Here is a 23,416-nt window from a genome sequence, read left to right as displayed (position 1 = left end):
TAAAATCAGTTGCGGGAAGAAAGTAGACGCAGCAGTTGGACGGCACCGACAAGTACCTGTTGGGCAATCCATAGATGTTTTAGTGAGTGTGTAAGGAAGAACCATGGAATTTATATGCAGCTCTGTGCTTATTGCGTCATTGACTATTGTTATTAAAATAAGAACAGTTGAAAAAGTACTCTTGTAGACTCTTGACGCAACCTTGTTAGAGGCAACTCATTTTACGATTCATGTTAAGAAAGGTCATGGTATCCAAGCCAACTTTCTTTTAACTGTAACTATTTGTTTCTCACGTCCAACTGTACAAGAGACTTGCAGGAAGTTACATATTCATGTGGAAAGTGAGATTTTTATTGTGTATGGAGGTCAAATACATCGTTAGTTGACAAAAACTAAAGTTTGTATGTCTACTTATTTCATAAGTAGAAAGAGTCTAAAAATTCCTGTACCTAGCATTATTCGACAGAGAAGAAGTCAAGAGGGTTTCCAGCAGCCAGCTATTCAGTAAAGAAGAGTGGTTGCAAATTCCAAGTCAGTCACCTCGTAAAGAAGTGGAAGGTGGCTTGGAGGAATAAGATGATATAACACAGATCCACACTCTCACTTTAAGTCGTCAGAACGTTAGGAACTATAGAAAGTGGTGTGTCGACAACTTCAGTGTCAGTTGCACAACAGAAATCAGAATGCAGTGTCCTAAGAAAGTTCTCTCTGTGCATTTAATTCTTGAGTAACTAATTCACTACTACTAGTAGATAGTAATATTATTCAAACTTTTTTCAGAATGTGCCCTGCCTATTTCAAAACAGTTCTGCAGAAGGATAAACCATGAAAATCCGCTGCATTATGCCACACACAAACAGACCCTGCCTGCAGGCAGATCGGTGAGACTAGATCCAAAAGGCAGGGCCTGCACATTAGTGAGGACCAAATGTGCTTCAGATCGGCAGACCCAATCCATTACAGATACCCGCAGAAACAGACTCCAGTTTTGCCTCGTTGTGTATATCCACCCATGTGGCCAGCTATTCTCAAGCCACGGACAGCATGTTGATGAAATGAGACCACATTGGTCAATCCATGCAACAGGTAACTTTTTCAAATACTCTGAGAATCAATAATAATGAGGATAGGTAGCAACTCACCGTAAACATGATTGCTGAGCTGCAGACAGATACGTACAAAAGACAATCGCACTCTCAACTGAATTTTCAGCCATGGCTTTCATCAGAAAACGAAAGTACACACATTCACACAAATACCCAGACACAACTCACGCACACATGACCACATCTCTGGCCACTGCATCTACAGTCTCTAAGAATTAGATCCAAACAAACCACTCCTCATGCATAACCTGCATCTCGTTGGTATCTGCAAGGCTATCGGCAAGAAGTGGTGGCAGCACTGACTGCAAGCTGACGGGAGTGGTAGGAATGGGAGAAGCAGTAAGAATGAGGGACCTGATATTTTCACAATGTGTTGGAAATGCCCTGATTTCCAGAACATGTGGCAAAACTGTATAATCTTTTTTATTGCCTATGTGGATTCTAGTTACACAAATATGAGTTAAAAATGTAATGAGAGCAATTTTTTCGTAAGCATGAATTTTACTATTTTTCACACCTCAAGTTTGACAGTTACACAGTGGCAAATGTTATGTTTCCAGTTTTTGTCGCAATCCTGGAAGGCTTCTGTTAAAATAAACTTCAGCTGGTCAGTTACACTTGGAAGTATCAGAGAAATACCCTTTAAGTAGATTTCAAACAGGGCAATAAAATGAGGTCACCGGACCAAGATCCAGTAAATAGGCGGACTGAGGAACTTACAGGGATACCATTTCCTGCCAAAAATGGATGGACAGAGATAGTCGTGTGATGGCACATAGCCACGATGCACATCCAAGTACATCCAGTCCTGGATGCTAAGGTACAGCTTTCCTTGAGTTTTTCAAGAGCATCTCAATAAGAAGATTGACTGAAAATTTGTTCTGGAGGTACATATTCGTAATGTAGAATCCAGGAACTGTAGACAGGAAGATGAGGAGGCGGCGAAAGCACTGATTTTGGGTTTGCTCATTCTCACTTTCTTTGAACAGGGAGAGTTTACCGTTATGCCACTCCAGACTTTGGTGTTTAATTCTGGGATCATATCTGAAAAACCATGCCTAGTCACCTATGATAATGTGAATTAAGAGATTCCACCTGAAGATGTTCCTGACACACCCTCCCAATTATTGTTGTTCTATTAGTTGTGAGGTTCTTTGGATCAAATTTTGCACAATTTTCATGCATCCACATCCTATGTTAAAATATGATGGACACTTAAGAAATTCAAATTAACCCCCCCCCCCCTCTCTCTCTTTCTCTCTCACATCATCAGTTCACTCCTTTCACATTATCATTTGTTCTTCACATTTTGGATCTATGCACAAGCTTTGCCTTCCACTACTTCTTGGCCAAATAAAATGGTATTTTGTCACCTGAACATATGCCCTGGATGTAGTAAGTTCTCCATAAGCCCTTTATAACTTTTCGTAAGTCTCAGTAGCAACACATACTTTTGCTAGTCCCTGCTTGCAATACACTGAACAAATGCAACTTAACTTCCAACACTCTGGACACTCTTGCACAACTGCATTCAGTTCAAACTGGTTCCGAATCAAAGGTATGATCCACTTGAACTCTTGCACAAAGGGGGAGGTGTAGGTGTACTGCATATGCTTTCCTTAGCCAATTTGGAGTACTTTTCCTTTGGACAAAATTGTCTTCGAGCTGCAATGACATGCATGCCTCAGACATACAGTTTCTGCTCTGTGTCACTATGTTCTGATTATGGTCTAAAATGGACTGAAACTGGTAACCATTTTTAAATATCTATCTACGTGTCCAAAACTGCTTTTTAATTTTATTACATTTTTCTGTAGAACATTGCTTTTCCAGATTATGATTACAAAAATAATTTCACTTCATGAAATGACTGGCAAATTAGATCGAACAATTGAAAGGGTGCACTGAGCAGCCACGTAAGAAATTGTGTAGCTTGATAGGGAGTATAAGTATTTGCATTACAAGTTACATTTAAAAGTTAACAGTGCCTCAAGAAACAGTATGTATCCACTCTACAACTAGATTTCTGGCAGGCAGGACGTACGTCCTGCGTATGCTTATTAAATTCACATAAAAGTGAACCTGACACAGGAAAACATTTAAGTATGCTTTTTTACTGCCATTTAAGTAATATGGAGATTATTTGGGTGAATTAATCTGATGATCAATAGCTGTAATTAGGCTCCATGACTTACATTTCCTAGTTTTGAAATTGAATCAATCATGTGGCATCCCAGTATTCTGGAACTTTCACTGTAGTAGCATCATAATTTTTCCGCAAACCACTGCAAAATTCACTGTCTATTGAATGCACATTAGGATCTGGGACCAACAGAGATTACTTCCAATGGGAACACTGAGACAAGGCAATAAAACTTTCTCCTGTAGAGTTAGGAAAGTAACAGAGGAAAACTGCAAGTGCACTCAGAAAGTGTTCAACAAAGCCCTCAACATGCAACCATTCACAGAGAACAACTTGCACGGTTAACATGTCTGACACAGTGATCTGTCGTGCCAAGAACATTATATATTTTAATTCAAATGGCTGTGAGCACTATGCGACTTAATTTCTGAGGTCATCAGTCACCTAGAACTTAGAACTAATTAAACCTAACTAACCTAAGGACATCACACACATCCATGCCCGAGGCAGGATTCGAACCTGCGACCGTAGCAGTCGCTCGGCTTCAGACTGTAGCGCCTAGAACCACACGGCCACTCCGGCCGGCATATTTTAATTACTTAATCAGTTAGGAATGGGGTGGGGCTGATACAGTTGGTCTCCGGGAGGGAGGGAGGGAGGGAGAGAGAGAGCACATTAATTATAAAACTGACTTACATTCCACATCATAGCAACAGGTTGCAGTTACGATCCACAAAACATGCAAATAACTAACACCATCTGCCTTGCTCTTGATATTCATTCAACTACTTTTTTCCCCAAAGGCTTTTCCTTGTCCCTTTACAGGCTTCACAACATCTCTCCAAGCTATTTGTTAACAAACTTAGTTGATAGGTCAGACAGGAAGGAGTTCACTATAAGATAGCAGGAACACATGGATGCCATCCAGCTGAACAACTAGTTTTTTTTTCCTTTTTTTTTGGGAGGGGTGGTGGTGGCGGTCTACTTAACCTTATATCATCTGCCAGCAAGAATTCATAAAAAAAATGTGATAATTATAATGTGAAAATGATATGGACATACCAGCTATATGTAAGTACTACAATATTTTACAACACATGTCGCTTAGCCCCTTCCAATATTTTCATTTTTGTCTTTATTTTATTTAAACAGTGATCTCCAACGTCGAGTATGGAAACAAGTACATGAATGTAAACCACCTGATGATTGGATACAAGCCTGAAGCTGGTTGCGTGTTAAATAAAGTCCCCTTCAACTATGACTGGTAGCAGTTATTACTCTACACCTATAAAAGAACAGTCACCGAGTTCAACTGCATCCACTGTGGATGAAATACACCTATTGGAATTTCATCCACTGTTTCTGTCAATAGTTGCCTAATGTTCCATTTGAAACTTTCAGTAAACTCTGATTCTGTCTATTTATCCAGGCCCCTCCCTTTTTCCCACCCTTGTACAGTTCCTTCAATATTAATCTGTAGCTGATAACCAATACACTATGGCCAGGTCAAATCAGCATCTGAAAATGTTTTGCACTTTGAATTATGCTTTCAAAATCTCTTTCATTATTTACCCACCCCCATCATCAGTCTTCTGACTTGTTCTATGCAGCCTGCCACAAATTCCTCTAAGCCCTCAATTATTTGTTAGATGCTGTACAGGATATTTGACAAACTGACTGGTCTATCTGTTCCCCCAACTTAAACTCCACCAAACACGTGTGAGATGCATTGAGCATACGTATTGCAGCACATTCACACGCACTAGATGACCATCTAGTAGTTGTCAACTGCGCTCATGGAGAAATGGAATTCCTTACCATAAGAACTGCTTCCAACCTTGTGGTCAGCATGAAAGCACACTGCACAGCATGTACTGCCATCCATGTTGATCACACACCCTACTGAGAATGGTGTGCTGCCTTTTTATTTTTTTTTTTTTTTTTTTTTTTTTGCGCAATGTTCAAGGGACCATCATAAATTGCAATGACTTCAGTGTAGTTATAGTTTTTGAATAAAGGTGTCATTTCTGTTTGTTTAAGAGCATATTATTTTCTTTCAGCTACCTTCTACACTATACTATACTATAGCAGTTATCTATGTCTGGTTCAAGTTTTGTTGAGTATGTTATTTAGCAATGACACATCACGTAAAAGTTACTTTCATCCAAAAGTTCTGTACACCAGTTGTTTGAAACAATCTAGTGTCAACAAATCTCTCAATCTCATACTATTTTTCCTTTTTACTCTTTTTGGACTACTGAATTACAATCTGCATCACAGTTAAATTTCCATTTCCCATAAAGTTATGAGTAATTTCTTTTGTTTATTATACATCTTTTCAATCTCTACATCATATGTACAGCAAATGTGCACATAGATGTGAACTAATGTGATGTGTGTTGGCTTTGTGTCTATCTTTGGTACAATAATGGGTTCACTATGCTGTTTGTAGTATCTTACTCGTGACCTTACTTTCTTATTGATTATTAGCCTTACTCCTGTATTACCTTTATATGATTTTGTGTTGACAGCCCTGCACTTACTTGACTAAATATTTTGTTCTTCCTGCCACTACACTTCACTTATAGGTAACATCTACCTATCCATTTCTCCTTCTAAATTCTCTGAACATGTCCCTGGGAATATAATGAATGTAGTTTCCACTTGCTTTCAGCAGTCTGAAGCACCAACATAGCAAGGCCATTATAGTTACATCAGCTCAAACATCCACATTATTTCTCTTAAAACTACTGAAAAGTTTCCTTTCTTTCTTCAGGAACCAAATGTTAGGCTGGCATAACTACGTATACCCTGCTGGCACAATTGCAGTTACTGTACGACTGTCTGCATTGATGAGGAATGTAAGACATTACACTGATCATGAGAGGGGTGGGGTGGGGTGGGGTGGGGTGGGGTGGTGGGGGTGGGGGAGGAGAGGGGGAGATGTCCCTATACAAAGAAAAACCTGAGTAATACCCCAGTTTAATTTGTATTCTAATAATATTCATGATACAAAACCCAACTCACTGCTTTCTTACATGACTTTCTGGAAGCACTGGATCGAAGTAATCAGGAACATACTGTATTTCTTTGCTTCCAAAAAGCATTTGACTCAATGACAGATAAACACTTATTAATGAAGGTACAGTTATCTGTATCTGGATTTAAGGATTTCTTGGTACGGTGAATGCAGCACGTTACCTTTGACACAAATGCATCAAAAAAGGTAGAAATAATTTCAGGTGTGTGCCATGGAAGAGTATTGAGAGCCTTTCTGTTCTTCTTGTATACAATGATCTGGCAGAAAATATTAATAGTAACAATATTTGCATATAATGCAGTTATCTGCAATGAAGTAGTCTGAAAAATGATCCATGAATATTCAGCCAGTTTTGATACGATTTCAAAGTAGTGCAGAGACTGGCAATTTGCTTCGAACATTCAGTAATTAAATGCACACTTCAAAAAATGAAAAAAGTTAGTATTCCATGACTACAAAATAATCATTCACAAATGTGATCCGTTCACTCAAACAAATACTTGGGTGTAAAAATTTGGAAGAACCTGAAATGGAATGATCACATAGGCTTAGTTGTAGGTGAAGCAGGTGGTCAGACTGGTTCATTGGTATGACACTTGGCCTACAAAGAAGGTTGCTTGCAAGACACTTGATACTAAATGATGAGTCCAGGAGAAAATAATATGTAAATCCTTTTTTTCCTTTTTTTCAGGAGACAAAATTTAAAGTTTCAAGGCTCAAAATCTTTCAATTTATCATGTTTTTTTCTTTATTTCTGTTTAAGGTGATCATACTGCTCAAATTATATACATCTAATTAAGCAACTTGTACATAGGAAAAATATGCCAAGTCGATAACATATTGCAAGTAGCCACTAGATTTCAAACACTAACCACTTTTTAAATTTCTCATTACAATAAATTATCTAATGTAATTTTATAACAATACATTATGAAATACTATCCTGTCCTTTTTAAATGGGAGGGACTAAAGAAGCAGACTATCTAAATACACTTGCACTTCACTACAGCAAAATATTTTCTGGTCTTGCAAATCTCTGTACTCTTCAGTAGATATTTTCAAATTGTCAGTAAAATAATCAGGATAACTAAATTCAAATAGTTACAGACCTCAAAAAATAGAAACTCACTTTGTGGAACACAAAAAACTTTTACATTTACTGTCATGAAGGAGCTACAGTATGTTGATTTCAAGCAGATGGGAGGTTGAACTCTGCTTGTAAGTAGCTTGTCTTTTCCTCCCAGGTAGCAGTAACAAAACTTAGTAACAGGCTGCTTCTAAACTAAACCAGTGCTTCCTTACACTGTGCAATTTCCTGTTCTCTTATTGTCCTGGATTGGTAACGGAGTTTCTTCTCGTATACTGTATTATCCAGATGCGCAGTCCATCCTTTGATTACATTTGGCTGCTCCTCAACATCAATGACAACTGGTGGCAAAGGGTGCATGAAGAAATTCCAGAAAACTTGACACCACTCCTTCAGCATTTGACATTGGTCAATTATACTAATACTGTAGAGACCCAGTAATTCGAGCTAACTGAGGCTGACATTACCTCGAATTACAAAAAACACAGATAATACAAAAATATCACCAAATCAATGGTTAAATCATGAGTAAGTGTTTAATGAGCACAATAACAAAAAATAAATAAAAACCAAGTAGTACATACTGTGTTGTATGTACATATATGGGCAAGCATATCCAGTTGCAAAAATATAAGTTATAGTTTAAAGAAATTGTCCATTGTCCTCTGGTTTAAAATAGAACCTCATTTTTTGGCAGCGGTGTTGTGCCACCATCTACGAGGCATGGTGTCAGTTATAGTAACTTCCGCACGCTGCTCAATATAATGCAATGCCACATCTAGCACTGCCAAACCCTCGGTGAGAGTGGTCACTGGTACAATTACTTCAGGCAATTCCTCGTTGTCACTGTCCTCAGAAGGTTCAGTAACCATTTTGATAGCTGCAAGATCTGTCACTTCAAACTGTTGTTCTATTTTGAAGCATCATTCGCATTGGCATTTTCACATCCAGCAAACTTTTCCTCAGTTCTGCCAACAGCTTTTTTGTGTCTCCACTATGAATCAGCTATCCAATAAACTACATCTTTTATCGCAGTTTTTTTTAAGAAGTTCTTTGAGGGTTCCTTCACCTTGTGTTTGTAGAAGTGTGTGAAGCAAACAACGACACTTCTTCCCAAGCATTGTAAAATGCCTTTATCCGTAGGCTGTATTAAACTCATGACATTAGGCGGTAAGAACAATGTGCAAATACCATCTTATTGTAATTGTTCCTCATTAGGGCATGAACCAGCACTGTCAAAGCTTAAAGATTGCTTTGGAAGGCAAGCACTTTTTCTTTAGTATCTCTGGGTCTCTTGAACAAAATGTTCAAAAAACCACTTCATAAAAATATTCATCCATCCACGCAGATTTCTGGTGGACATATGTAACAAGTAGTGCTAAAGCAGTGAAATTTTTTTAAAGCTCTAGGATTAGTAGACTTCCCTATCACCAGCAGCTTCAGTTTCTGGTTTCCACTTGCATTTGATGCAGCACGAACTGTTAACTTCTCTTTACATTTTCTGTAGGCCGGGGCAGATTTTTCTTCTTTTCAGACTAGAGTTTTAGATGGCAGGATTTCATAATATAGCCCCACTTCATCACAGTTATACAGCTGATCAGGAGTAAGATTTTCTCCTTGTACAATTTTTCTTTATTTCTCGCTAAACTGTGTAATAGTTTGAGACTCTGCAGAAATTTTTTCACCAAAAATGTCAAGCTGCCTTAGACTATGTTGCTTCTTCCACCTATCCAGCCATTCTGAACTTGCATCAAAACTGTCCTCACCTTTCTTTAACTTATTTCTAAAAAATATAGCTTTTTCTTGCAGAATAGGCCCTGAAATTTGATTTTCTTTTTGTCTTTGTTGAGTAAATCAAATGAACAGCTTGACTCGTTTCTTCATACTCAGATTTCTTCATTGACTTCCATTCAAATTACAAAACAGAACATTTGTTTGATTAAAACTTCTCAATTTTGCCTCCCTTTCTATGCCAATCCCCAACTGTCACTTCGCTGACTCCATACTCAGCAGTAAGATTTTTTAATGTTTCTCCTTTGTCTAACTAAACTAAATTCCGTCTCAACAGATCTCTGAAGGTCCTAACAGTACTGACCGATTGTCGTGTCATCCTCAGCCTACAGGCGTCACTGGATGCAAATATGGAGGGGCATGTGATCTGCACACCGCCCTCCCACCATTGTACGTTTTCATGACCTGAGCAGCTACTTTTCAATCAAGTAGCTCCTCAATTTACCTCACAAGAGCTGAGTGCACCACGCTTGTTAACAGCGCTCAGCAAATCAGACCTTCACCCATCCGAGTGCTAGCCCAGCCCGACAGCACTCAACTTCCATGATCTGACAGGAACTGGTGTTACCACTGTGGCAAGGTCGATGGCTTCTCCTTTGTCTAGTGTTTTTAAAGCCTCCAGTTTCACTTTCAACAGCACAAATTTTCTCTTAATCCTACCACTCATTGTCATGTATGAATTAAAACATTAAGAAACACACAGTTGGTGGGCTCACTACAATACAGATGTTACTAAACAACCAACTACAGTACATACAACAACTGTCAGTCAAAATTGGAAAATGTATACGGCAGTGTTACTTCAGTGTACTGTATTTTAACTATCACTGTCGCTGCGCATTCCTCAAAACCTAATGGTACCTGTTCATCTGTAATAGAAATGCATTAGCAGTCGAGGCCAAAGTTATTTCTGTGCATTAGGAACAAAAATACTAAGTGGGACAGTTTTATCTGTTTTGTACATGTAAAATAAGTTCAAAATGTAACACTTTCGAAAGTGCGTAAAATGTAAATGTGGACAACATATGAAAACATATTTCTACTCTAGTTTTATGTAAAATTTTAATTTTCTTAAGACCATCTTGTGTTGCACAGAACCTCGAAATACTGTGGCTCCACTGTACTTTCTACCACAGCCAAGGCACGAATAACCTCTTATGGGGAATATGATTTTAACAACGCCCAGTCATTTTTCTGTACTGACTAGATGGTGAAAGAATCTGAACATAGCGGCATTCTTGTTTTGCCCTCTGCAGAAGTCCCAAACGATCTCTAGATTTCTGATATATAGATTTGAAAAATTGTGTACAAAATGATGAAGGAATGCTGTAACTTCATCTGCTCCTTTTCGGCTGATGTTGTCTGGATAATAAGAAAATTGGTCAGGTACAAGTAGGACTTGCGTACTTAAGCTCCCGTACAAACTTAATTATGTATATAGAAAGTTCATCCATTTCGCGAATCTAGGATTTCAACAATTTTTGGCTGTTATGCCAACATTGATACTGGCAACATATCGATTCCAGAGATTCGAAGACATTCAAGAACGCTCTAATTTCAAGTTTGAAGTCAGATAACAAATGACAAAAGAATTTTTTTGTATGATACAATTACAAATTAACAATTTTCTGACTTTTTGCCCTTTACTTGTACTATAGAACCTTCCTTCTTGCTAAATGTGATGATTCTATGTCAAGCGGAAGTATCCTACAGGTATTAATGAGTGAGTCTGCGAGTATCAAAATATGTAACATAAATGGCCATGTCTTTTGACTGCATTGACATAGAAGCTCAATGTTTGTCGAGAGACTGGTTTGATGCAGCTTTCCATGCTAGTCTATCCTGTGTAAACTTCTTCATCTTCCAGTACCTACTGCAACCTACATCATCCTGAATCTATTTCGTGTATTCATCTCTTGGTCTCCCACTATGATTTTTACCCTCCAATACTAAATTGGTGATCCCTTGATGCCTGAGAACATGTCCTACCAACTGATACCTTCTTCTAGTCAAGCTGCGCCACTAATTTCTCTTCTCCCCAATTCTATGCAGTACCACCTTATTAGTTATGTGATCTACCCATCTAATCTTCAGCATTCTTCTATAGCACCACATTTCAAAAGCATCTATTCTCGTCTTGTCCATGTTTCACTTCCATACATGGTTACACTCCATACAAACACTTTCAGAAACGACTTCCCGATCCTTAAATCTATACTTGTTAACAAATTTCTCTTCTTCAGAAACGCTTTCCTTGCCATTGTGAGTCTACATTTTATATCCTCTCTACTTCGAACATCATCATTTATTTTTCTCCCCAAATAACAAAACTCATCTACTACTTCCAGTGTCTCATTTCCTAACCTAATTCCCTCAGCATCACCTGATTTAATTAGACTGCATTCCATTATCCTCATTTTGCTTTTGATGATGTTCATCTTATATCCTCCTTTCAAGACACTGTCCATTCCATTCAACTGCTCTTCCACGTCCTTTGCTGTCTCTGACAGAATTACAATGTCATCGGCGAACCTCAAAGTTTTTATTTCTTCTCCATGGATTTTAATTCCTACTCTGAATTTTTCCTTTTGTTTCCTTCACTGCTCTCTCAATATACAAATTGAATAACATCAGGGATAGGCTACAACCCTCTCTCACTCCCTTCCCAACCACTGCTTCCCTTTCATACACCTCGACTCTTATAACTGCCATCTGGTTTCTGTACAAATTGTAAATAGCCCTTTGCTCCCTGTATTTTACCCCTGTCAGCTTCAGCTTCAGAATTTGAAAGAGAGTATTCCAGTCAACATTGTCAAAAGCTTTCTCTAAGTATACAAATGCTACAAATGTAGGTTTGCCTTTCCTTAATCTATTTTCTAAGATAAGTCGTAAAGTCAGTATTGCCACACGTGTTCCAAAATTTCTAAGGAATCCAAAACTGTCAAACTATTCATGCAGTATCTTATCTCCCATTTCATCTTCATCTACATCCTCTTCCATTTCCACAATATTGACCTGAAGTATATCACCCTTGAATAGACGCCCTCTATACTGAGCGAGATGGCGCAGTGGTTAGCACACTTGACTCTCATTCGGGAGGACGACGGTTCAATCCCGTCTCCAGCCTTCCTGATTTAGGTTTTCCGTGATTTCCCTAAATCGTTTCAGGCAAATGCTGGGAAGGTTCCTTTGAAAGGGCACAGCCAATTTCCTTCCCAATCCTTCCCTAACCCGAGCTTGCGCTCCGTCTCTAATGACCTCGTTGTCGACGGGACGTTAAACACTAACCACCACCACCACCATCCCCTCTATACTCCTTCCACCTTTCGGCTTTCCCTTCTTTGCTTAGAACTGGGTTGCCATCTGAGCTCTTGATATTCATACAAGTGGTTCTCTTTTTCTCTTTTCTCCAAAGGTCTCTTTAATTTTCCTGTAGGCAGTGTCTATCTTACTCATAGTGATGTAATTCTCTACGTCCTTACATTTGTCTTCTAGGCATCCCTACTTAGCCATTTTGCAATTCCTGTCAATCTCATTTTTGATACGTTTGTATTGCTTTTTGCCTGCTTCATTTACTGCATTTTTATATTTTCTCCTTTCATCAATTACATTCAGTATTTCTCTGTTACCCAAGGATTTCTACTAGCCCTTATTTTTTTACCTACTTGATCCTCTGCTGCCTTCACTATTCCATCTCTCAAATCTACCCATTCTTCTTCCACTGTATTTCTTTCCCCCGTTCTTGTCAATCGTTCCCTAATGCTCTCTCTGAAACTCTCTACAACCTCTGGCTCTTTCAGTTTATCCAGGTCCCATCTCCTTAAATTTCCACCTTTTTGCAGTTTCTTCACTTTTAATCTACAGTTCATAACCAATATAGTATGGTCGGAGTCCACATCTGCCCATGGAAATGTCTTACAGTTTAAAACCTGGTTTCTAAATCTCTGTCCTACCATTATATAATCTATCTGAAACCTTTTAGTGTCTCCAGGTCTCTTCCATGTATGCAACCTCCTTCCACGATTCTTGAACGAAGTGTTTGCTATGATTAAGTTATGCTCTGTGCAAATTCCATCAGGCCGCTTCCTCTTTCATTCCTTACCCCCATTCCATATTCACCTACTACATTTCCTTCTCTTCCTTTTACTACTACCGAATACCAGTCTCTCATGACTATTAAATTTTCATCTCTCTTCACTATCTGAATAATTTCTTTTATATCATTACACATTTCATCAATCTCATCATTTGCGGAGCTAGTTGGCATATAAACTAAACTTGTACTACTGTGGTAGGCCTGGGTTTTGTGACTATCTTGCCTACAATAATGCGTTCACTATGTTGTTCGTAGTAGCTTACCTGCACTCCTTATTCATTATTAAATCTACTACTGCATTACCCCTATTTGATTTTGTGTTAATAACCCTCTATTCACATGACCAGTAGTCTTATTCCTCTTGCCACCGACATCTAACTTTAACCCTTGCCACCGACATCTAACTTTAACCTATCAATTTCCCTTTTTAAATTTTCTAACCTACCGGCCCAATTAAGGGATCTGACATCCGACGCTCTGATATGTAGATCGCCAGTTTTCTTTCGCCTGATAACGACGTCCTCCTGAGTACTCCCCGCCCAGAGATCTGAATGAGGGACTTTTTTTACCTCCGGAATATTTTACCCATGTAAATACAGTAAAGCTGCATGCCCGTGAGAAAAATTAGAGCTGTAGTTTTCCCTCGTTTTCAGTCATTTGTAGTACTATCACAGCAAGGCCGATTTGGTTAATGTTACAAGGCCAAATCAGTCAATCATCCAGACTGTTGGTCCTGCAACTTCTGAAAAAGCTGCTGGCTCTCTTCTGGAACCACACATATGGCTGGCCTCTCAGCAGGTAACCCTCAGTTGTGGTTACACCTATGGTACAGCTATCTGTATCATTGAGGCATGCAAGCCTCCCCACCAACGGCAAGGTCCATGGTTCATTGGGAGGGGGGGGGGGGGGATAGACCTGAGTATGTGGTGCAAATTTCAATTTAATACGTTCCGACTTGTTCCCAAGAAAAATGCTTTTAAACAGCTGAAAAGACAGACAGACAGACAGACAGGACAACGAAGTGATTGTACAAGGGTTTCATTTTTACTGATTGCGGTATGGATCCCTAATAATAACTATCCCATTCCCAAAACATAAACATTAAAAATAAATACAGACAACTGTCATATATAATGAATTTAATTTGCCTTTTGCATTTGGCCAAGGGAAATTTTTACTGTAGTCCATAGTTACAACAACTATAGATGGACTCTTGACATTTTTTCTTTGCTTTTCCTTCCCATCATAGAACACTTTTTGCTTTCAAAGATGCAATTCCGGGCTGTTTCATTGCATCAATGTTGAGAATGAGGCTGCATTTCTTTTCAGTAGATGATGATGATCCAAACTCGCAGAGACTGGTCTCCAGATTTAAGTTCCTTATGTAAATTATCTACCCTGTCCTCCTTTATTCCTTGTCATGACGCAAATGAATGATTGTAAACATGTACTTTTGGACAGTTCCATTAAGGATAATACAAACACTGGATTTATAAGATGTATCTTGAAACTATGCCTCCTGCTCTTCACTTCTGGGATGCCTGCACTGTATAGGACCACTGTGATTGAACCATTTATATAACATTTATTTCATCAAAATTTTCAAATTGGTTCATCTTATTAATAATATTCCCTCAATTTTCATAGCTGACAATAGCAAAACAATTATTTTTACGCTTACATGGTTCTCCTGTGTCATGTGCTTGCAGTTTTAAAAGTTTTGAAGTATTACTAATGCGAATTTAATTGATGAAAGGAGAAAATATAAAAATGCAGTAAATGAAGCAGGCAAAAAAGAATACAAACGTCTCAAAAATGATATCGACAGGAAGTGCAAAATGGCTAAGCAGGGATGGCTAGAGGACAAATTTAAGGATGTAGAGGCTTATCTCACTAGGGGAAAGACAGATACTGCCTACAGGAAACTTAGAGAGACCTTTGGAGAAAGGAGAACCACTTGCATGAATATCAAGAGCTCTGATGGAAACCCAGTTCTAAGCAAAGAAGGGAAAGCAGAGAGGTGGAAGGAGCATATAGAGGGTCTACACAAGGGCGATGTACTTGAGGACAATATTATGGAAATGGAAGAGGACGTAGATGAAGATCAAATGGGAGATATGATACTGCGTGAAAAGTTTGACAGAGCACTGAAAGACCTGAGTTGAAACAAGGCCCCCGGAGTAGACAACATTCCATTAGAGCTACTGACAGCCTTGGGAGAGCCAGTCTTGACAAAACTCTACCATCTGGTGAAAAAGACGTATGAGACAGGCGAAATACCCTCAGATTTCAAGAAGAATATAATAATTCCAATCCCAAAGAAAGCAGGTGTTGACAGATGTGAAAATTAACGAACTATCAGTTTAATAAGTCACAGCTGCAAAACACTAACGTGAATTCTTTACAGACGAATGGAAAAACTAATAGAAGCTGACCTCGGGGAAGATCAGTTTGGATTCTGTAGAAATATTGGAACACGTGAAACAATACTGACCTTTCGACTTATCTTAGAAGAAAGATTAAGGAAAGGCAAACCAATGTTTCTATCATTTTGTAGACTTAGAGAAAGCTTTTGACAATTTTGATTGGAATACTCTCTTTCAAATTCTGAAGGTGGCAGGGGTAAAATACAGGGAGTGAAAGGCTATTTACAATTTGTACAGAAACCAGATTGCAGTTGTAAGAGTCGAGGGGCATGAAAGGGAAGCAGTGGTTGGGAAGCGAGTGAGACAGGGTTGTAGCCTTTCCCCAATGTTATTCAATCTGTATATTGAGCAAGCAGTAAAGGAAACAAAAGAAAAATTTGGAGTAGGTATTAAAATCCAGGGAGAAGAAATAAAAACTTTGAGGTTCGCCGATGACATAGTAATTCTGTCAGAGACAGCAAAGGACTTGGAAGAGCAGTTGAATGGAACGGACAGTGTCATGAAAGGAGGGTGTAAGATGAACATCAACATAAGCAAAACGAAGATAATTGAATGTAGTCGAATTAAGTCGTGTGATGCTGAGGGAATTAGATTACGAAATGTGACACTTAAAGTAGTAAAGGAGTTTTGCTATTTGGGGAGCAAAATAACTGATGATGGTCGAAGTAGAGAGGATATAAAATGTAGATTCGCAATAGCAAGGAAAGCGTTTCTGAAGAAGAAAAATTTGTTTACATCGAGTATAGAGTTAAATGTCAGGAAGTTATTTCTGAAAGTATTTGTTTGGAGTGTAGCCATGTATGGAAGTGAAACATGGACAATAAATAGTTTAGACAAGAAGAGAATAGAAGCTTTCGAAATGTGGTGCTACAGAAGAATGTTGAAGATTAGATGGGTTGATCACACAACTAATGAGGAGGTATTGAATAGAATTGGGGAGAAGTGGAGCTTGTGGCACAACTTGACTAGAAGAAGGGCTCGGTTGGTAGGACATGTTCTGAGACATCGAGGGATCACCAATTTAATACTGGAGGGCAACGTGGAGGGTAAAAATCGTAGAGGGAGACCAAGAGATGAATACACTAAGCAGATTCAGAAGGATGTAGGCTGCAGTAGGTACTGGGAGGTGGAGAAGCTTGCACAAGATAGAGTAGCATGGAGCTGCATCAAACCAGTCTCAGGACTGAAGACCACAACAACAACAATGCGATCAAATTTCTTCTTTTTTTTGGTCAGCTTCTCTGAAGACATAGTATATTTTTCTTAATGAGTGGATAAGTCTGTATTTTCTTTATTATATTACTTTGACACAGTACAATGCTAGATTGAACTTCCTTTACAAAATCCACAAACCAATCTAAAATGGTCAAATTAAAGACAATGACTTTGGCGACAATGATAGTATTAGCGGTAACAGCCCTACACAAGCTAGGAATTATAACGTAATTAAATTTTCCCATTACATTCCCTGGACTTGTCAGAATATTCCCCCATTTCGCATGGACTTTAAGATTTTTCGCCCTACATGTTTTCAAGTTACTGGAATATCTCTCGATTTGTCACATTTTTGCCCAGTTCTGAAAATGGTTCTAAGACTACACTGTCTGAATTATTAAATTATGAAAAATCAGAAAATCTGTAATTTCTGACTTGTCAGGGTTTTCCCCTGGATTTTAATGTATCCATAGAAGAGTGGCACAAACAGAGTTCGACTCCTGGGAAGGTATCACAGAAATGCTGTAAAACTTGAATTGGTAGACACTTAAAGATAACTCACAATTCAGCCTGCAAAAGCCTCCTTAGAAAGTTTCAAGTAACAGTCATATACAAGACATCTAGGTACATGTCACATCCACATATTGGTGCACCATTATGAGAGAGAGAGAGAGAGAGAGAGAGAGAGAGAGAGAGAGAGAGAGAGAGATGGGTGGGGGGGGGGGGGCAGCTAGAGTAATTACAGCATGTTCATAACCATTTAAGCTATCAATCTCCTCTTACTCCACATATGAATGGAACAGAAAGGAACCCTAATATGTGGTACAGTGGGAAATGCCCTGTGCCATGCAATTCACAGACTTTGCAGTGTGTGGATGTAAATGCAAGGTGAACCTATGTGTCCCTTTCTAACAACATTCCTATAATAAGCAGCTTGCTCTCTGTACACTCATTTTCCGTTGAAAGTAACAAAGAAAATGAGCAAGCACTTATGCACACACGCGCGCGCACACGCACACGCAATGAGAAGTTAAGGGACTCAATGTGTACAACAGTACAGGCAAGTAGAAACTTAAGTGAAACAGAGAGCTGATAGGAGGATAGTGAACAGCAGCTAAAAAACAATTTGGAACAAAGGTGGAGGTTCAAGAGTGGAACCAACAACCAATGAGGATATGGAGATGCAGAAACGGGAGAAATGGGAGCTGCGAGAAGTGTGAAGCTAATTAGATATGGAGGGGGGAGGGGGGGGGGCAGAGGGTGGGAACAAAGGCAGTTGCAGGAGATGAAGAAAGAAGTAGAGCCATGTGGAAGGCAGGAGCAGATGGAGATCAATGTTGAAATAGTTGGGCAACCAAATGATATCTAGGAGGTACACTCCCACTTTCTCAGTTCAGTTCATAGAAGGTACTTTTAAAAACTGGCAAAGATGGAATCCAAATGGGACTGGTTGTGAAACAGCTATTGAAGTTCATCCAACAGGTTTTTTGAGGGGGAGGGGTAAATTACATAAATGATTAATTTTATTAATTCCAAACAGGAAGGGCCACAGTGGCTGCTAGATGGCATGGCTGCATCCACCACAAGTCCTTGTGCGCGCGCGTGCATGTGTATGTGCATGTGTTGCTGACAAAGGCCTTAATGGCCAAAAGTTTTGTGTGAATCTTTTTGTTGTGCCTATCGCGACTCAGCATCTCTGCTATACGGTGAGTAGCAACTTTCCTTCTCAAATATTGTTACATTCCATCCTGAATTTTCCATTGTTTGGTGATAAGACTGAAATATAAACAAGTAAATGGGTGGTTCATGGGACGAGTTTTGTACTTGCGTCATAGTTCTGAGTTTATTGTAGTAAGATCACACTAAGATGTGCGGGGAAGAATTTTATGAGAGCCTTTATCATCTCATGGCACGAGGAAAAATAATTAAGGTCCATGTAGAGAACATGTTCAGTTGCCTCTTTTCAGCACTTGTACTGTGGGAAAAGTCAGAAATTTGTTCATTGTTAGTGAGCTTTAGGATCATGGAAAGGAGTGGTGTGGCAAATCAATTCATAGAGACCTTGGCAGGACATTTGGCACAATAGCAGAGGAATTTATACTCCTTACATCATGGGCACTTCATAATTAAATTATTTTAAGAATATACACTGAAGCACAAAGAAACTGGTACAGGCATGTGTATTCAAATGCAGAGAGATGTGGGTTTGAACACGGAGTTATAGTCGGTGCACGAGCAATAGGACACAGCTTCTCCGAGGTAGCGATTAAGTGGGTATCTTCCCGTACAACCATCATTTCACAAGTGCACCACGAATATCAGGAATCAGATAAAACACCAAATCTCAGACATCGCTGTGGCCGGAGAAAGATCATGCAAGAAAGAGACCAACAAAAACTGGAGAGAATCGTTCCGCATGACAGAAGTGCAACCCTTCCACAAATTGCTGCAGATTTCAACGCTGGGCCATCAACAACTGTCAACGTGCGAACCATTCAACGAAACATCATCATCGATATGGGTGGAGCCCAAGGCCCACTCGTGTACCCTTAATGACTATACGACACAAAGCTTTACGTCTCACCTGGGTCCATCAACACCAACATTGGACTGTCGACAACTGGATACATGATGCCTGGTCGGACGAGTCTCATTTCAAATTGTATTGAGCGGATGGTTATGTATGGGTATGGAGCCAACTTCATGAATCCATGGACCCTGCATGTCACCAGGGGACTGTTCAAGCTGGTGGAGGCTCTGTAATGGTGTAGGGCATGTGCAGTTGGAGTCATATGGGACCCCTGACATGTCCAGATACGACTGATAGGTGACACATACATAAGCATCCTGTCTGATCACTTGCATACATTCGTGTCCATTGTGCATTCCGACTGACTTGGGCAATTAAAGCAGAACAATGCAACACCCCACACATCCACAATTGCTACAGAGTGGCTCCAGGAACACTATTCTGAGTTTAAACATTTCCACCGGCCACCAAACTCCACACACATGAACATTATTGAGCATGTCTGATCCAATGTGAATTATATATCTTATTAAGACTTTGGCAACCAAGCATTTACTCTAGCCACAAAACTGCGTTCAAAGGACTTCACCTGATATATCTTTGGCTGTGATGCTTCACAACACACGAGCCACAAATCACTTGAAAACTGGACTGCTTTGGTATGGGAATGTATGGACATCTTTGCTGCCTGTCCCTGGACAGATGCTGCCCTCTGTTGCCAGTTTAAAGAATTACTTTGATAGGAGAAGTAGCAAACATAGGAGTTGCTGTTGTGACCAACAGAGCCACTACGTGCATGCGTTATCGAGAGATTCATACGTGTGTACTCATTAATTTTGACGAATTCTGTAATTCTGTTACAAATGGCAAGTTTGCTGAGTGTATAAGAAATTTGAAAACTCTTAGAGGAACCACTGAATGATTCTGGATTAGAAGGAGAAATATATGAGTGGGGAAAAACTGAAGAAATTGCTGAAGGACACTTCCCCAGGAAGAAATTGTTCCTAGTGCAGCTATCAGTAATAGGCTTGTTGGATGCAACATTCCTGTTAAAATTCCTGCAATTCAGGTGAAACAGCATTCAAAATGGGTTTGTAAGATTTGTTCAGAGAAGATGAAACAATCTTGTGGTGAAACAAGCAGGAAAGAAAAGAATTGTAATTTATCACAGAACTACAATAAATTTGAAAAATATTTTGAAGCTTGGTCTTTTTTGTGTGTTTTGCTCTCTGAGAGTCTCAAACAGTGATGTGCCAGTTACATTTTAAATAATAACATAAATGGCAAGTTCTACAGGGACAATATTAATCTAATCGGCTGGACCTCAAAGCTGTAAGTATGAACTCGGGAAGACACTACATTCAAACACACAGCTGATTATTTACGAGGGTAACATTTATACAAAGGTGGTTCAAAAGTAAATACTTTTATTTTATTCTGCAGTATCAATTTGTTTGTGCATTTCCGCAGTTTTCAAGTGCACCTATAAAAACCAAACAGAGCATAGTTTGAAGAATGTACACTCTGTGCAACTATTGAGATGACAAGTCACAATCTGAATTTCCCTTTATTTTCTGCTTCAGCTCTAGATGCTTATTAATTATACTTTGAAAGACCAGTCATGTTTGTAAAATAAATATTTTCTCAAAGTTAGTAAGGCAATTGATTCAGTGACATTGGCAGTTCAATGTGTGAAGGGATGAGAACATGCAGGTTCCAAAGCTCATATACGTATGAAACCACAGAACATAATGCATTCTTGGAGGCATGATATTTATGATCACGCAAGGAGGGGGGGGGGGGGGGGATAATAAAAAAATAAAAATAAAATTATGAAGGCTAGAGTGGAAAGAAACCCAGATGGAATGTAATACAGCTTACTAGCTTATTTATATATATTTTTCCCGCGTGGAATGTTTCCATATATATATATATATATATATATATATATATATATATATATATATATATATATATAATGTGGACATGTGTCCGGAAACACTTACTTTCCACGTTAGAGCTCATTTTATTACTTCTCTTCAAATCACATTAATCATGTAATGGAAACACACAGCAACAGAACGTACCAGCGTGACTTCAAACACTTTGTTACAGGAAATGTTCAAAATGTACTCCGTTAGTGAGGATACATGCATCCACCCTCCGTCGCATGGAATCCCTGATGCGCTGATGCAGCCCTGGAGACTGGCGTATTGTATCACAGCCGTCCGCAATACGAGCACTAAGAGTCTCTACATTTGGTACTGGGGTTGCGTAGACAAGAGCTTTCAAATGCCCCCCTAAATGAAAGTCAAGAGGGTTGAGGTCAGGAGAGTGTAGAGGCCATGGAATTGATCCGCCTCTACCAATCCATTGGTCACCGAATCTGTTGTTGAGAAGCGTACGAACACTTCTACTGAAATGTGCAGGAGCTCCATCGTGCATGAACCACATGTTGTGTCGTACTTGTAAAGACACATGTTCTAGCAGCACAGGTAGAGTATCCCGTATGAAATCATGATAACGTGCTCCATTGAGCGTAGGTGGAAGAACATACTGACAAAACTAAAATGAGCTCTAACATTGAAATTAAGCGTTTCCGGACACGTGTCCACATAACATCTTTTCTTTATTTGTGTACGATGATGTGACTTACCAAATGAAAGTGCTGGCAGGTCGACAGACACACAAACAAACACAAACAAAAACACACACACAAAATTCAAGCTTTCGCAACAAACTGTTGCCTCATCAGGAAAAAGGGAAGGAGAGGAAAAGACGAAAGGATGTGGGTTTTAGGAGTCATTCCAATCCCGGGAGCGGAAAGACTTACCTTGGGGGAAAAAAGGACGGGTACACACACACACACACACACACACACACACACACACACACACACACACACACCCATCCACACATATACAGACACAAGCACACATACATATGTCTGCTTGTGTCTGTATATGTGTGGATGGATGTGTGCGAACGCGCGCGCGCGCGCGCGAGCGGGTGTATACGCGTCCTTTTTTCCCCCTAAGGTAAGTCTTTCCGCTCCCGGGATTGTAATGACTCCTTACCCTCTCCCTTAAAACCCAAATCCTTTCGTCTTTCCCTCTCCTTCCCTCTTTCCTGACGAGGCAACCGTTGGTTGCGAAAGCTAGAATTTTGTGTGTATGTTTGTGTGTGTATCGACGTGCCAGTGCTTTCGTTTGGTAAGTCACATCATCTTTATATATAAAAACAAAGATGATGTGACTTACCAAATGAAAGTGCTGGCAGGTCGACACACACACAAACGAACACAAACATACACACAAAATTCAAGCTTTCGCAACAAACTGTTGCCTCATCAGGAAAGAGGGAAGGAGAGGGAAAGACGAAAGGATGTGGGTTTTAAGGAAGAGGGTAAGGAGTCATTCCAATCCCGGGAGCGGAAAGACTTACCTTAGGGGGAAAAAAGGACGGGTATACACTCGCGCACACACACACATACCCATCCACACATATACAGACACAAGCAGACATATTTAAAGACAAAGAGTTTGGGCAGAGATGTCAGTCGAGGCAGAAGTGCAGAGGCAAAGATGTTGTTGAATGACAGGTGAGGTATGAGTGGCGGCAACTTGAAATTAGCGGAGATTGAGGCCTGGTGGATAACGGGAAGAGAGGATATATTGAAGAGTAAGTTCCCATCTCCGGAGTTCGGATAGGCTGGTGTTAGTGGGAAGTATCCAGATAACCCGGACGGTGTAACACTGTGCCAAGATGTGCTCGCCGTGCACCAAGGCATGTTTAGCCACAGGGTGATCCTCATTACCAACAAACACTGTCTGCCTGTGTTCATTCATGCGAATGGACAGTTTGTTGCTGGTCATTCCCACATAGAATGCGTCACAGTGTAGGCAGGTCAGTTGGTAGATCACGTGGGTGCTTTCACACATGGCTCTGCCTTTGATCGTGTACACCTTCCGGGTTACAGGAC

General features: G+C 39.6%; 1 protein-coding gene across 7 annotated transcripts in view; it reads right to left on the bottom strand.

Moving 5' to 3' along the window:
• LOC126253041 (longitudinals lacking protein, isoforms H/M/V) overlaps positions 1-23,416 on the bottom strand; it is a 176,176-nt gene that overhangs the window by 111,981 nt on the left and 40,779 nt on the right. The gene's annotated exons all lie outside the window — the stretch shown is intronic.

Source organism: Schistocerca nitens, chromosome 1 (assembly GCF_023898315.1).
Source record: "Schistocerca nitens isolate TAMUIC-IGC-003100 chromosome 1, iqSchNite1.1, whole genome shotgun sequence".
Taxonomy (NCBI): Eukaryota; Metazoa; Arthropoda; class Insecta; order Orthoptera; family Acrididae; genus Schistocerca; species Schistocerca nitens.
This window is presented reverse-complemented; position numbering and strand designations above follow the sequence as displayed.